Source organism: Artemia sp. Qi Xiang Cuo, chromosome 11 (assembly GCF_049724085.1).
Source record: "Artemia sp. Qi Xiang Cuo chromosome 11, ASM4972408v1, whole genome shotgun sequence".
Classification (NCBI taxonomy): Eukaryota; Metazoa; Arthropoda; class Branchiopoda; order Anostraca; family Artemiidae; genus Artemia; species Artemia sp. Qi Xiang Cuo.
Window position 1 is genome coordinate 21,298,574 of NC_142804.1, and position 16,126 is coordinate 21,314,699.

Below are 16,126 nucleotides of genomic sequence, written 5' to 3' on the forward strand. Positions count from 1 at the left end.
TTTTGAAGTTTGTGTGGAATTAGCTATACAAAAGGACACAACAATAAGAAATATAGGGCTAAACCATACTATGATGAAATAATAAAAGACCTGACATGGGCAAAAAATTCTTCAAACAACGTAAAATTCGAAGACCCATAGCAACTTTAGCTGTGACAAGATCACTGTGGTGATTCCATGACAAATTACAATCTAGCTGGAAGCCCAAATAACACACCTCATGCACCAGTGGCAAAGGCTTACCATTAACAAATATCTCTCCATCAACACTCGGCGGCATACCAACTCTCTTAAAAATCATAAAATTAGTTTTTTTAACATTCACTGACAAAAGGCTCAAACTCGTAAATTCAAAAAAAGACTTTAAAACCCTATTTACTTTCAACAAAAAATCATCAATCCTTTAACTAGACATAGTTTAAGCAGTATCATCCGCGAAAGTCTTGATAAAACACTCCGGTAAGTAAAAACGCATTGAATCAAAATACACAAGGTACAGAAGTGGTCCCAAGACAGATCCCTGAGGTACACCACACTTCACTTGATAGGGAGAAGAAAATGCATCATTTAAAACAACTTGAATAGATCTTCCACTTAAAAAACTATCAAACCATTTCAGATAATTGCCACGAACTCCAAGGGACTTTAGACGTTTGAGTAAATTTTTAAAATCCACTGTATCAAACGCCTTTCTAAAATCAATAAAAACAGTCAAAGGGATTTCACCACGTTCAAAGCATCTATTTACAATATCACAGAGAAAATGCACGGCGTCCGACGTCGAGTGACCTTTCCGAAAGCCGAACTGAGTTTCACTTAACATCCCTGTTTTCGTAAGGTAATCATATAGCCTTTTATGCACAATTTTTTCAAATATTTTTGAAACCAGGGGAAGGATTGATATAGGTCTATAATTTTCGATATCTATTTTAGATCCACCATTATGGAGGGGGATGACTTTTGCCCTTTTAAGCGCATCGGGGAATACCCCAGTTTCAAGGGAAAGATTGATTATGTGGACGAGACATGGTATTAAATAACACATCACTGATTTAAAAGCCTTCAAATTAATTCCATATCTGTCCCTGCTGAATTAGATTTGATTGTTTTCACAACCTTCAGAATGTCATCTCCAGTACACGGTTGAAATTCAATTTCATTTCCAATTCCTCTTTCATCCAAAAATTCGTCCTCCAAGGAATCATTATTAAAATTCATTAACCCTTCCGCCTGCACATTTTGACCAATACTTGAAAAGAACTCAGCAAACTTATTAGTAATAATCGTTTCATCACTCACTGCTTCTCCTTGAATCAGCAGCGAATTAGGTGGAGCTTCTTTCCTCTTTCTTAGTAGGCCATTTATAAACTTTCAAAGTCCTCTTACATTATCCTTATTTAAACTCAGTTGGTTAGCAAAATATTCTTTTTTAGCTTTCTTTTTCATTAGAGTTCACTTTATTGCGTATATTTTTAAACTCTTCCAATTTCTTGACACACTTACTATTTAAATAGTCTGCATACACTTGACTTCTTAAATCTGCCGTTTCAAGAATTTTTTTAGTTATCCAAGGCTTCCTGGGTTGATCCTTATGCGGTTTCACAAATTTAACTGGGCAAGTCTTGTCATAAATTGGCTGTATGATCCCCATCATGCAATCAAATGCCCCAGAAGCGTCGTCTTTTATCTCCAACACCTCGCTAAGATCAGTGCTGCTTAACTCATCACCAAACCTCTGTAAATCCTCTTTTTTTAACGACCGAGTCTTCGCTTTTTTTCTTTCATTTCTTTTTGTGCGGACACAAGGTACCGTTCCGAGAACTGGGAAATGGTCAGAACAAGGGTACAGAACCACATCAGCATAACTACGGTCCAGATACTTCGAACCAACAAAAATATTGTCAATGAGAGTAGCTGAATGACTCGTAACCCGTGTTGGAATATTAGCTAGGGGAAAAAGATCATTAGCAACCATCAAATTAAAAAAATCAAGATTCACTCCGTTCAGCGATAGCAGATCAAAGTTAAAATCACCCATACAAATAAAATCTAAACCTGTCCGAGACACCGCACGCGTAAGTTGATCAAATCCACGCTCAAAATCTTCCCAGCTTGCGCTCGGTGGCTTATACACAATACTAATCAGAAATTTACTACTACCCAAATTTAAATCTATACTAAAACTTTCAAACTTACCCTCTATCCAAACATCAATATCATTTCTTACTTGGTATGTCAATGACTTTGAAATCAAACACGCAATTCCCCCTCTGTGAAGTGACGTCCAGTTTTTATCCTCCAAATTATAATCTGGAAAAGAATACAGCGAAAAAGAGTGTTCCTGACTAAAAAAACTTTCAGATATACCAATAAAACTAATTTTCCTTGAGAATCAGAAAGAAATTGCAACACATCCTCATAACCAGTAGTGAGGTGACAATTCCAGGCACATAAACGCAACGAATCGGCTTCCCCGGGGTCTAACTTCGATCTTTGGACATAAGCACTATTTTTTAACGGTTGAAATATAACTTGGTTCATACACGGTTCAACATCTCTTGCTATTGGTGCCGATAAAACCTCTTCTAGACGAAAAGGTCGGCTCATTAAATCATCAACTGAAGAACCAACGCAAGTAAATAAATAAACATATAACATATATCTCTAAATGGAAAAAAAAAGAAAAAAAAGTAAGAAATAAAAAATAGGAGACCAAGACATTTTTTTGAAAATAATAATAGAAAGACTAAAATCAAAAAAGAAACAAAACGGATCTCTCAAATGAAAAGAAAAGGCAAGAATAAAATAAACCTGAGACCAAAACAGTTTATGCGAATAATAATAAGAATGAAAATATCGCGAAAAAGAAAGAGAAAGAAAAAGGGCAACAAAAGCTGTACAGAGAAGAAAAAACGACAAAAAACAACACAAATACTAATTCAAACGCATTCAGCAAGGGATCTTATTTTCCGGGCAGACAGTTCACCAGGCAGCTTCACTAGCATGTTGCCCCGGTCGGTCCATACATTTTTAAAACCAAAGCGATCCCTTGCGGCATTTAGCAGGGCACGACGTCAATCTGTAAGGGAGTACGACAAAAAGAGTCCAGACCCAGCTAGTTTAGACTTCTGTAAGAACACTTTTTGAGCAACTTCTATACTCACAAATTGCACTAAAACTGGGGCAGCTTTGTCACTGGTGGTATGAGACCCATTCATTCTGAACCGGAAAACACTAGATAATTCGCCAGAAGATATACCAGTAACACCCATCCGTGTCGAAAGGACACTGAGCATAGTCGTTTTAAGGTCAACTCCTGGCTGTTGCTTCAGACCGTTGAAAACAAGACTGTCCAACATATTTTCTTGATCAATATCGTCTAGCTTGACTTCGATTTTTTCAATTCGATTCTCCAGATTACGGGTTTGCATTCTATACATTTTCAACTCACGCTCGATACAGTCTAATATGGGAAAAAGAAAAGCATGTTGATTGACGAAGAACAAGGTATCGGTCTTCAGTCAATTATCGGTCTAAAAGGTATCGGTCTAAAACTAAAAACTTTTTAACTAAACATCTACCAAAAATTAAGCTTTATGGATCAACAGTTTTGAATTGAAGCTTCAAACTTCACTCTGCGGATGAAGCGTGGGTGCTAGTTCTAACGGCGATTATTGAGAGGAAGAGACCTCCTTCCCCCTTAGTTTTTGCTCTTGCCTATGTTTTGAAATTAACTTTTTTTGGTCATTTCATTGGAAAAGCCACTTGTTTCATTTTGAAAAGTTGTGGAAACAACCGAAAGTGCACTTCGTGGGAATGTGGTATCAAGTGAAGTTTATAAAAAACGACTAAGAATAAATATAAGCTTTTAAATGAGCCCTTAAACAGATTTCTTTTGTTACAGTTGCCTTCTAGTTTCTGCTAGTCAGTAGGTGATTTATAAAGCCCTTATGTCTTCATTATGGCTTTTTTAGGCAAAGTCGGCCGAGTAAAAACAGCTTTTTGCTCATCGAAAAAAAACGTTCCTGAAAAACATGTATATGGATAATGGACTTTGTTATAGACTAAAAGTTTTTCTTAGCTGCGAGGTTGCTTGTAGTATTTTCTAGAGGTGTCTTATCTTCCCTAGATTGGTGATAATTAGAAATTATATTAAAAATAAGTTTTCAACGTAGATAATTTCGGAGACCACACTGCCTTTCCATGACGATAAAATAAAGTTCAAAATAGTGATAAGGTCCTTTTTAATAGACAGTGTATAATAAATTTCACCAAAAAATACCAGATATTTGGTCACATATACAGTGACCGTTATCAGTAGTAAAACTGTTTTACTACTGATGACGGTCACTGTATATGTGACAGAAATATCTGGTATTTTTTGGTGAAATTTATTATACACCGTCTATTAAAAAGGATTTTATCCCTATTTTGAGCTTTTATTTTATCGTTAAGTTTTCAACTGAAACTAAGAAAAAAACGAACAAACATTATACCATATACATAAAAAGATCATGGCAGCGTTGTTTCTACATTAAATTTTCATCAAAAACGAACAAAGATTAGTTTAAAAATATAAATTTTTCCCTAGGGAAGTAAAGAGCGAAGTTGAAACTTAGAACGGACAAAAATTGTTACTTCACCGCCTATTTGATATATATTAATAATAGTACAAATCAACCAACTAATCATGTTTCCCTATGCTTTTAGGATTATACAAAACTAGCGCATTGCTGAAAACACAAGATAACACAGGACTTATGGCACAGTAAAAGCAAACCAATCAAACACACTTTTTACAGAATAAAAATATTATCTATCCCTTCTAAGATAAAATCCATTTTAGGATTTTGCTTTATTTTTTTTTACGTTTAATTTGGTATCACTTCTGCATAATGGCTCAGTTCAATGACTGGCTCTCGTTTTGGTTCTGAAAAGGACGTGTCATGATTAGTTTGTAGACAAGTTCGAAATAAAGCCATCTTGATAATATTAGGACTATAGACTAGCTTTAGAATTTGTATTATGGCTTGAAATTCACTCTTGTATATAGAGAAATTATCGGATTTCCGGAGTTCATATAATGTCTTATTTAATCTTCATTTGAAGGGATACAAAAGCATATTTCTTACAATTTAAGACTGTATATTACCCAATATTGGTATTATAGTTGGTGAGAGTAAAATGCAGCTTGATAAATCAATCCAATACTTCTGTATGCTGTTCAATTACTTCGCGGTTATTAAAAACTACTTATTTTTACGCTTATATTTTTAAGATAATTTTAATTGTATACTGAAAGTTACTAATATCACAACTGCTGTAAGATAATCCTGTTTTGTATACTTGACTTTTGTGTTTTCAGTAAAGCGCTAGTTTTTATAATCCTAACAGCACAGGGAGACATAATTGGTTGGTTTATTTGTGCTAGTTCTATTGCTATATATTAGATAGGCTGTGAAGTAATAATTTTTGTCCGTCTTAAGTTTCAACTTCGCTCCTTACTTCCCTCGGAAAAAACTGTTTTTTTTTAAATAATATTAGTCATAAGCTAAAGCATAATTATTTTTATTTAACTAATTTGTAAATTACTTACATGAAGTTGAAGTTTCTTCCTCCATGTTCACTGAAAAAAAAAACAATTGAAAAAGAGAAATATGGAATATTGAACCTACGCTAAAGCAAAATTTTTATTTAATTGTATATAAATTATCTATCAACTGATCAATTAACAGATCAATCCCACCACGCCGCTACCGGCTCATTTTTTTTTAAATTAAAGTCTGATCATTTTTGCGAATACAATAAGGTTTAAGAAGGTTGGAGATTGAGGTTTAAGAAGGCTTCTATATACAGCGCTTTATCGAGTATTATTCAGCGTTATGGAACTATCCCAGCTCCTATTATTATCAAAAGTAAGTTCCTTAGAAACCCAGAATGTTGAAGTCTTGCCTATTTGGAAAACACTTTGAAGTTTTTTTATGAAATCCGTTTCATTTTACTTCAAAGAAATGTAGCAAGTTAAGGGTTGGGATTTAGCTTAAAATGACATAGCTTGCTAAGATGCAGAATACTAATTTCATTCTGCTAATTTTTTAACAGTAAAGTTTTAAACAAGTACCAAGACGACCTTCGGATGAAAATTTCCAAACTTCAAGATTTGGATCTGGATAAAAAAAGGATATTAGTATAGGCCAACGGTCAGACGTTCAGTTCGACACATTTAAGTATTAAATTATTTGCTCTCCTTTGAACTTCTCTCTTGATTTTCTTGAGAAGACCATTTTGTATGCAGTCAGTTTTACCATACAATCGCCAAAAAGCCAGATTTATTAACCAAGTAAATTTTCTAGGCCATAGATTTCTTTTTGATTTGGATTGTGAGTACTTTAGTTTCTGTCCGATTCAAAATTTGGCATTGTTCTATGCTTTTGCATTAGAAAATTAGTTAAATTCTTATGATTATAAAAATATGTTTACTAAGTAGCAATTGTTGAAAGGTAGTGGGTACATGCCAAGTTAAACTCAGACTCGCCTAATGCATTTCTCTGTTGGAGGAGGGATAATATGTTAAAATAGTAATGGGGAGTGGGTTAAAATTTTAGGCATCTGGAAAGGGGTATAGAGAATGATGCTGTGTAAGTATGAAGAAAACATGACCTATTTTAAATTTCATAGATTAGAAATAATTTTTTTCTTAAGTTATTTGTTATTAACTTGGATATCATTAGTGAAATAGATATTCAGAGCACATGCTCACGAAACAAAAATATGTATTCTCATATTTTTCTTTGGTATAAAGGGAGTCTTTTATGTAGGGTGCAATATAAACCAAAAGTAAAGAACAAGCACAAGTATATATAATTAAAATTTCAATTTAGGGTATGTGCGCACTTTTAAAGTGTCGCTGAGTAAAACTAGATAGCATTGTTTTTTGTTGCTAGAGACGGTGATAAATCTGCATATCTGTTTCGAAACCTTCAAATCCTGCAAGTTGCAAAAAGATTGATACAAATAGATTATGGCACTGTTGTAAAAAAGGTAAGTGGGAGAAAAGGCATTATAGAGCCTTGACTATACACGAAAGTTTTCTTTTTTCACGTTGGCATTAGTCCACTTAACAGGCGGTTGGGGGGAGGGAGAAGGGGAACTTCCCTAGCCCACAGAAATTCTAGGGGTGCAAAATTTCAAATAAATAATATAACAGTTATAACCCTTTTGTAGTTTTTCAATTTTATTTTTATTACTGCTCCATATCGTTAACTTTATGCAAACATTGAGTGTGTTGCTTGAGAGCACAGACCAAAATTTGAGCTAAATTCTCAAAAAGCTGAGGAATATCAATAATTACGCCAGAGGCTCCTTTGACTATTTGTTGAGATTAATTTGCAAAGACATTCCAACTGCTCTTCATCACCAAACCTAACTGCTGCTTAGATATACAAAAATCCAAAAATTTTGCGGACAGCAACCTCAATCGGAATAATTCGCCCATAAATCTCAAATTTCCCAATATAATGCATTTTGTTTCCGCTATGGTCTGTTTCAGTCCCATTGACTCTGAAGAAATGGGTTCTACGATTCCTGGATGCTTCTCGAAAGTCTGTTGACATTTGTTGAACAGAAGTTGGCGAAAACTGACTTTCCCTGTTCCAGTAGCCGAGGGCACTTCCTTTTCAAACATCATTTTACACAATTCAGCGTATTTGGGAGCATACATTGGCTCATTAACAGCCTTGTCGAAGATGATTTGAATCATGGCACTGAATCTTTCCTCTGTATCAACCTCAAGTGCAACAATATCTTTGGAAATTTTGTCAAAATTCTGAGGCGTCATTTTATTTAATTTATCTTTGATAATTCTTTTTACATCGTTAGTCTTCTCTTTTTCAAAATCTGTGACGTTCTTCTTGGCAAAGAAGTTAGGAACCCATGTATTTTCAACTTTTCGAAATGCAGCTTTAACAGGAATATTTATTACAATTGGTCTCTGTACACCTTTGTCCTGATTTGGACGCTGAAGCAATGGCTTCTTCCATTCCTGGATCCTACTTCCCTCCCTCCTTGCTGCTTGATTCCAACTACCAGGTTGTGGAGCCAGACCTTTTGACGAGATTTCAGCTGGGAGTTTGGGAGGCATTTTGGCCAACGGCGAATCTTTTAACATTTTCAGAAATTCTCTATCGTATCTCTTGTTGCCCCCGGGTTTTAACAGGTTTTTTGAAGTTTGCTCTAAGTTGAAATTTTTCTTTAAGTGAATGTTATTCAATGTTTCACGACTTACCAAAGGTCCAAATTCCTTGTTCCAGTTATATTTCTCGCGATATGCCTGACGTGTACGTAATTGTTTTGAAGTTGCATCATATCTTGCTTTCATCATTCTTGCCACAGAAACATGGTCCTCAGGAAACGTCTTGAAGATGCACCAGCTTCTAACGTCGTGTCTCCAAATTTCCCGCTTTCCATTCTGGTAAATCACTATATCCGACAAAACTTTTCCAAATACCATAATAATAATGTTCAATGGCTTTTTTACAACGTTTCAAGAAACATTAAAAACTTTATTGTCAAAAACTTACAGCCTTCAAGATTCAGAGCTTGTACTCAACTGATTGGTACGATAAGGTGACTTTTCAATCCTGAATACAAAGACTTCAGAAAAGTTGGAGATGGAGGAAAATATGTCAATATAATGCATATTAGGTTTAATCAAATAAGTAAGTAAATTTCAATTTAATTGACCTGGGAAAACACTTACTTACTCATCAATAGTTACTTTTTCCCTCTTCAAATTAGTCCTTCAGAAATATAGTACATTTTTAGCGCTGTTTTTTTTTAGTGCTCAAAGCACTTTGGTTATGTCTTTTTGGTTATGTGTTGAGATCTTTTAGTGTTGCAGTCTTTCTCTCTTCAGCTATGGCAAAATGCTGTTCTTTCATACGTCTTTTCAGTTTTGGGAATAGAAGAAATTACAGAAGGCCGAGTCTGGTAAAAATGGTGGCTGAGGTATGATAAAAGCAAGGCAATGAGGGGGGGGGATGGTTACTGAGTTTGAGCCCCCGCGCCTCTAATTTTTTTCCACCTCGTAAAAACGTAACAATAATGCATATAAACAAACTTTGGATGTGTTTTTAAAAGTTTTTGTTGCTAAACTCCCCCCCCCCCACTGCGAACAATGGTCCCGGATACACCCTTGGATAAAAGTTTTGTTTCTGTCTGAAACATTGGTGCTTTTTTGTCATTTTTTAATATATATAAACAAACTAGGCTGCCGAACGTTTCATACCCATATCATCAATAACAATTGTGTGGCATAATTCAATCAATATTGCAAACAGATCTAACCTTTATGATCGGGTTTGAGGGACAAAGGGACGGGACGAAGACGCGAGGAAGGAAGCCCCAAGCGATGGTAATTGACATCATGATAGCAAGCATGTGAGGACAAAAGACCCGAGCGAATGAAGTTTTTGAATAAAAGCCACGTCTTGTGACCCAATCGGTTAGTTGGTTTGCTTTTTTGTTTGATATAAAGTACATTCAAATATAAATAATTGAGTATTTATAAAATACAAATTTTTAGGTGAGAAAATATGATTTATATGTAGATATATGGATCTGTCATGGAACTGTCGTTTTTCAGCAGAATGCCGATTAGTTAAGAAGAAGTCTTAGTAAGTGCCGTCGGATTTCGTTTTTGACAAAATGACAGAAAAACGGGAATAAAGGTAGTTTATTAAATTTTGTGTAAAGCTTGGTGATTACCAAGTGGAAATGATCCACAAGATCCAACAGATCTTCGGGGACAAAGCAACGGGCACCACCCAGATAAAAGAGTGGTACAACCGGTTCTAAGATGGCCACACACCGATTAGAGTCAAGGACGTTTTGGTAGGCCCGTGACATCCAGAAATGAGATTATTATTGAGAAAAAAAGGACCCTGGTGATACATGATTTGGGCCTAAGCAGAATCTCAGTGAAGTTCATGCCAAAGCTGCTAAACATTACTCAGAAGCAACTCCGTATGGAGATCGCACAGGACATTTTGGGGACTGTGAAGAGGGATCTCAATTTCATCAGCAGAGTCATCACTGGCAGTGATACCTTGATTTATGGGTGCGACCCTAAAAGAAAGTGGCAGACATACTTTGGCCAAAAAGAGCAAGACAGGTCTTGAGCAATATCAGAGTTATGTTTGCCGTCTTCTTTGACTCTGGGGACGTGGTTCATTGCGAGTCGGCTCCACACGGTACAACCATCATCAAGGGATGCTATCAAGAGGTTTTGAGTCGTCTTTGTGAAAATTTAAGACGCAAACGTCTGGACCTTTAGGTAGCAGGCAATTGACAGCTCCATGATGACAACGCTTCTGTCAGTCTTTACAAAGTTTCCTGTACACTGGAGACACGTCACACTTTTGCTTCATCACGCTCCCTACTCTACCGACATGGCTCAGCACAACTTTGGCTTTTCTCCAAGCTGAAAAGGTCAATGAAAGGGACCAGATTTATGTCCAGAGAATCCATCATGCATAATTGGACGGACTAGTTGTATGCTATCTCAAAAGAGCCGTTCTAGCGTTGCTTCCGAAAGTGGTAGAACCGGTGCGTGAAGTGTGTGGTAGCCCAAGGAGACTGCTTCAAAGGGAATCAGTGTCAAAATGTTATATCCAATTAAGAGTTTTTTAAATGACAAAAAGGTTGGATACTTTTTCAACAAACCTGTAACATACAATTCAAAGGATTTTGAACAATTAGTAGTACTTCATTGTTTGTAATTATCTCTTTTGCTCCTGAATGTCTTTAATGAGTTTATTCGTTTCAGTATACTTGGGACGATCCTGAACTTGAAAGTGGTTTTGATCAAGTGAAGAAAATTTACAAAACTATTAGAAGAAGTAGAGCAACGTACCAACAGCAGAAAGGAATCAAAATCAAAGGTAGGTTCTTGGTTTTGGGAATTATAACCATTAATTATTCTGACCTTGAGAATCATGCATGAGGTTGGCTAACCCTTTAGTTGTTGCTAAAATAAAGGGCGTTTGCGAGAAAATAAAATTCATTTTATTAAATCAATCAGATGCGGGTAGAAAGCTTGGATAAGTTCTCGGACATCCTGAGGTTTGTGGCCTGTGAAGATGAAAGTCTAGAGAAATTTTTTCGCTGGTGAATAATAATTTTGATGGATTCTTTGTATCTTCAGCTGGTCAAATATGGCAGGTCTCGGCTCTAGAAATAGATCAGATTATAAAGAAACTTACTAATGAAAAAGCGAAGGAGTCGGACGGGATATCTTTTGGTTATCTGAAGTGTGCATAACAATAACGCACTAAGAGGAGTATGAAAACGGAAGAGGAAAGAAGAGGGAAAATGAAAGGAAAAGATTGGCAGATGAGGGAAAGGGGACACTGACAAAATTAAGCTCGATTATTAACAACTTTAAGTTTTAAGCACTCCCTCAACACGGGACAAATACAGTGAGACTTCACAATTTACGACGCTTGGGACTTGAAAGGAGACACATCAATGATAAATAGACGATCCTGTTTTAGCGCTCAGCAAACCTACGTAACTGTTCATCCATTGTTTGGCAAATAGCCCCGTACCGTTAGGAAATATGACTATTACGAGCCCACATCAGGATAATGAGAAAATACTTGCAGAACCTGAAAAATAGTGATTGGATTTGCTTTTTGTCAGAGGCAGAAATAAGTTTTCACAAGGGTGTCGGAAACAACGCATGTTATACGAAAAACACGTTGTATAGCAGACCAAGAGTTCTGTTATCGAATTGGCCGTTTATACTGGCGAGAAACCTGTAAGATTTCTTAGTTTATCCTCCAAAATATCAACGACTAGCTCCCTTGTGGATCTAGTCGATGTTTCAAATGGAAGGCCTAAATACCTAAGTGAACTGGAAGATCAGAGATTGTAGCTGGACCAACTTGGATTGTGTCAATGGAGGCGGTCTGAGGTGCAAATACAAGAGACTCTATTTTAGAAGTGGGAGCTGAGAGACCGATTTCATTCAGTCCGGAACAAACAATATCAACAGTGTTTTGGTGTGTATCAAAATTATTAGCTAAAATGAGAATATCGTCGGCTTACTACAAGTGACAATTCTGATGGCATTATTAAATATCGCAAGACCTAGATCAGATCCTTGCTTAACACCTCGGCACACACGAACACGACTGCTAACAGTACCTTGGAAATGTATTCAGATTGAAGTCTTCTGATACCACTTCCATAGGTAGGTACACACAAACGGATAAACTCCATTCCTAAACAGAGACAGAATTGCTTGGGAGTGAAGAATGGATTTAAAAGTTGTTGAAATGTCAATGGCACAAACGTAGAGACTACATTTTGACTTTTTGCCTTTGAAGTATCGCAATGAAAGTTTCAAGGGTATTTTGTACACCAAGTCCTTCCCGAAAACCAAACTGATTATTGTTGTGATTTCACTTTGCGCTTATTTCGTTATAGATAAGTTTCTGAAGCAGCTTTCCAATCGTTGAACAAATGGCTATCGGTCTATATAAGCTGCAAGAATCTGAATCTTTATTTTTCTTGGGAATAATGACTCGCTTTTCGTTGGCCCTAAATGGTCTTTCAGATCAGAAGCCTCTTCTTTTTTTTCTTAGAGGTTTTTCTAGAGTCATTATTGTCATTGGGAATAAACGTTACTAGACTTTCACATAGCGCGTCAGATATAGGCTGCTGGGTGATACAGGCCTGGAATAAGACAGCAAGATGTTCTAGCAATTTTATTGTCTCGTAGATCAGATGTTAGGGTTGGAGGCTATCAGAACCTGATGATTTGCCTGGTTTTAAACGGGGAATATGTGCTTGAGTAGATGCCAGGATAAAGTTGTGTGATCTAACTTTGCAAAATGACCCAAAAGTATATTTCGAAATGTTGTGACTCACCAGAAAATAAGGAGGTGAAACGACTTTTCCAAAGCCCATGGACCGCTTTTTGGTGGTCTTCTCGTTATGTCATTTTGGAAGTTAATTTAGTGTCAATTACTAAAAATATAGCAAGATTATTGGATTGTTTGGATGTAGTTATCGTCCAGTAGTATCTTGGTAATGAAGTCATCTATCTAGTTCAACATTCTGTTGAAACGTACTAAAAAGCAAAACGAAACAAAATTATTTGTTTCATCTGATGTAAATCCTTACTGATTCAAAAGTCCTTGGTAGTGGAAATCGATAATGGAAGTGGGACAATTCCCTACCAAAGTGAAAAACAACAATGACACCAAACCTAGGACTATCCTGCCACTGACCTGGTTAAGAAGATTCTTTTAGAAAAATGGAAAATATCTTGGTGAAGATCTCTACTTAAAAACCTTGACAAAAAATTAAGAAACAACAGATATGGAAGCTTTGAATTACGTCAAGTAACAGAGTCAAACTATTAAACAATCTTAAAAACTTGAATGAAAAATCCGAGAATCCCAAAAAAGCTTTTTCAAGGCAGCCACAAAGTTCTTAAAATCCAAACAAAGGTCCCAGTGTTCTGTAAAATTGGATTTTTGGTCTCTAAAATTTATTACTAGAAGCTGTGTGTGCAATTTTTTTTTCTTTCCGTAGTAACTGACCGTAGAAACTGAAAGTTCAATAATGTGTTTTCAGGAAAACTGTCTTAAGAGAAATATTTTCCAATTTCTGTTTCGAAAATTGTGGCCTTTATTCAGATTAAATAAAAAAACAAGGTTTTTTAATTGAAAGTGAGGAGCGACACTAAAACTTAAAACGAACAGAAATTATTCTGTATATGAAAGGGGCTGTCCCCTCCACAACACCTCACTCTTTACGCTAAAGTTTGACTCTGTCTTACAAATTCATTTTTTAAAACAATAAAAAAAACTTTAGAGTAGAGACCGAGGCGTTGAGGAGGTGACAGCCCCTTTCACATACGGAATAATTTCTGTTCGTTTTAAGTTTTAATTTCGCTCCTTACTTTCAGTTTAAAAAAGCATTTTTTTAATTTAATTTCTGAACGTTTTTGAACTAATGCAACTTAGGTTTTGGATCAAAGTATATGAATAATTTAAACGAAATTTGTATATTTATTTTACTTTTTTTGGCTCAATGGCTTTTTCGTAATTTCGATCTGATGTAACATACGAATTAACTTACGTAACGAACTTCTATATTCCTGTTTTATTACGTATATTAGGGATTTCGCCTCCTAGTCAATACTTCTCTCTTTACGCTAAAAGTCGAATTTTGTTCGAATTACAAACCCCTGACTCACAAAGGTCAGTTAATTAGAATAGATAGCTCTTTTGAAAGTTCTAAAAAAACTTTAGCGTAAAGAGTGAGGTATTGACTAGGGGTTGAACCCCCTTATATACGTAATAATTTCTGTTTGTTTTAAGTTTTAATGCTGCTCCTTACTTTTAGTTGAAAAAAAAACTTGTTTATTTTTATTTAATTTCTGATATTTTTTAAATAATGCTGGTAAATGCGGTGCCCCCTTCATAGAAATGTCCCTTCCCCCAAGGAAACAGCCTCCATGGAAATATCCTCCCCCGTCACTCCCTCCTCGATCCCCCCATCGGAAAAAACCCTCCTGAAAACGTCTGCATACTCCACATTAACCAATTCTATATGTAAACGATGGGCAAAGTTCATAACTTGCAGCCCTTCCCCCGGGAACTGTGGGGGACTAAGTTATCCTCAAAGACATATTTCTTAGATTTTCGACTATGCTGGACAAAATGGCTATCTCGAAATTTTGATTGGGTGACTTCAGGAAAAAAATGAGCGTGGGAGGGAGCCAAGTTGCCCTCCATTTTCTTTGGTCATTCAAAAAGGGCATTAGAGCATGTATTTTCCGTTCAAAAGAACCTTTTCACGATAACCTACGAGTATTGTATCGATACGATCACCCATAGGAAAAAAAAAATAAATAAACACGCATCTCTAATCTTTCTTCTGGCAAAAAATACAAAATTCCACATTTTTGCAGATAGGAGCTTGCAACTTCTATAGTAGGATTCTCTCAGACGCTGAACCTGATGGTGTGATTTTCATTAAAGTTTTACGACTTTTAGGGGTTGTTTCCCTCTTTTTTCAAAAATAAGGCCAATTTTCTCAGGCGCGTAACTTTTGACAGATAAGATGAAACTTACTGATGACTTGATGAAACTTACATATTTGAAATCAACATAAAAATCTGATTCTTTCGATGTATCTATTGGGATCATAATTCTGCTTTTTTAGAGTTTCGGTTACTATTGAGCCGGTTCGCTCCTTACTTACAGTTCGTTACCACGAACTGTTTGATTGAAATGAACTATAATAATCATTGTCTCAATTACAGAAGCTATTTTTTGAAATGCTGAAGAAGAGCAGAATACCCACTTAAACATGATGCGATGTAGAAATAAAAAGTATTTCATTGAAAGTAGCATTGCCAACAACTTCTCAACAACTTCTTCCGGATGTTTAAAGTCCCCTGTCTTGAAAAATAATGCGTGTTCAGAATCAGGTTGCACGTTCAGAAGTAAGATTGTGTGACAGGGAGATATATTCTGAAATGGATTCTCATCAGAGAATTTGCAGTTATTAAGAGCTGAGTCCTGGAGAATACTCAGTTAAGAAAAGAAAGATGTTTTGTGAACGAGCAAGCCTTGAATTGAAACTATTTCTTATCGATGGGCTGAGCAAATTCGGAAGACGTGTACAACATTTTCCTGTCACTGAAAATTTGAAAAAACTGACAAGCTCTGCTGGAAAAAGTTGTGATTTGTATATTAGGTGGCAAAACTAATAAAAGAAAGAAATGAGAGGGAGCTGCAGGAATTGGAAGCAGAAGAGCGGCTAAAAGGACCACGTCTAGTGAAAACTTGGTTGAAATAATGACAATAATGATTCTAGAAAAACCTCTAAAAAAAAGAAGAGGCTTCTGATCTGAAAGACCATTTAGGGCCAATGAAAAGCGAGTCATTTTGTAATATGGTGGGAGGAGGCCATAAACAAGGATTTATAGGGAATTGACACTTTTGGGGGGAGTGGGGTGAAGAGGGAGGCTTTAAACAAGTTGGGATGGAGGAGCTGTTGGCCTCAGGCGGCTTGGCGCTGCAGTGAGTTGTTAGTAGTAGCAGTA

At 36.1% G+C, this 16,126-nt stretch overlaps 2 protein-coding genes and 1 long non-coding RNA gene across 6 annotated transcripts in view; 1 reads left to right on the plus strand and 2 right to left on the minus strand.

Annotated features, from left to right (window-relative positions):
• The window catches only part of LOC148946753 (uncharacterized), a 159,379-nt gene that overhangs the window by 108,069 nt on the left and 35,184 nt on the right, over window positions 1-16,126 (minus strand). The gene's annotated exons all lie outside the window — the stretch shown is intronic.
• The window catches only part of LOC148946754 (ubiquitin carboxyl-terminal hydrolase 10-A-like), a 560,345-nt gene that overhangs the window by 60,526 nt on the left and 483,693 nt on the right, over window positions 1-16,126 (plus strand). The gene's annotated exons all lie outside the window — the stretch shown is intronic.
• LOC148946755 (uncharacterized) lies at window positions 2,045-8,590 on the minus strand. Its single transcript, XR_016142444.1, has 3 exons — window positions 8,285-8,590; window positions 5,597-5,626; window positions 2,045-2,310 (listed from the first exon to the last, which is right to left on the minus strand). It is a non-coding gene; the product is annotated as an uncharacterized LOC148946755 (long non-coding RNA).